This window comes from Arachis duranensis, chromosome 4, assembly GCF_000817695.3.
Source record: "Arachis duranensis cultivar V14167 chromosome 4, aradu.V14167.gnm2.J7QH, whole genome shotgun sequence".
Classification (NCBI taxonomy): Eukaryota; Viridiplantae; Streptophyta; class Magnoliopsida; order Fabales; family Fabaceae; genus Arachis; species Arachis duranensis.
This window is the reverse complement of record NC_029775.3, coordinates 46532995-46533604: the sequence shown is the minus strand read 5'-3', so window position 1 is coordinate 46533604 and position 610 is coordinate 46532995.

Below are 610 nucleotides of genomic sequence, written 5' to 3'. Positions count from 1 at the left end.
TTTGACTCTGTTTTGAGAGAAGCTCTTCATGCTTCCTCTCCATGGTTACAGAGGGATATCCTTGAGCCTTAAACACAAGGATTCTTCATTCACTTGAATGATCAATTCTCCTCTGTCAACATCAATCACAGCCTTTGCTGTGGCTAGGAAGGGTCTGCCAAGGATAATGGATTCATCCATGCACTTCCCAGTCTCTAGGACTATGAAAGCAGCAGGGATGTAATGATCTTCAATCTTTACCAGAACATCCTCTACAAGTCCATAAGCTTGTTTTCTTGAATTGTTTGCCATCTCTAGTGAGATTCTTGCAGCTTGTACCTCAAAGATCCCTAGCTTCTCCATTACAGAGAAAGGCATGAGGTTTATGCTTGACCCTAGGTCACACAGAGCCTTCTTGAAGGTCATGGTGCCTACTGTACAAGGTATTGAGAACTTCCTAGGGTCCTGTCTCTTTTGAGGTAATCTCTACCTAGTCGAGTCATCCAGTTCTTTGGTGAGCAAAGGGGGTTCATCTTCCCAAGTCTCATTACCAAATAACTAGTCATTTAGCTTCATGATTGCTCCAAGGTACTTAGCAACTTGCTCTTCAGTGACATCTTCGTCCTCTTCA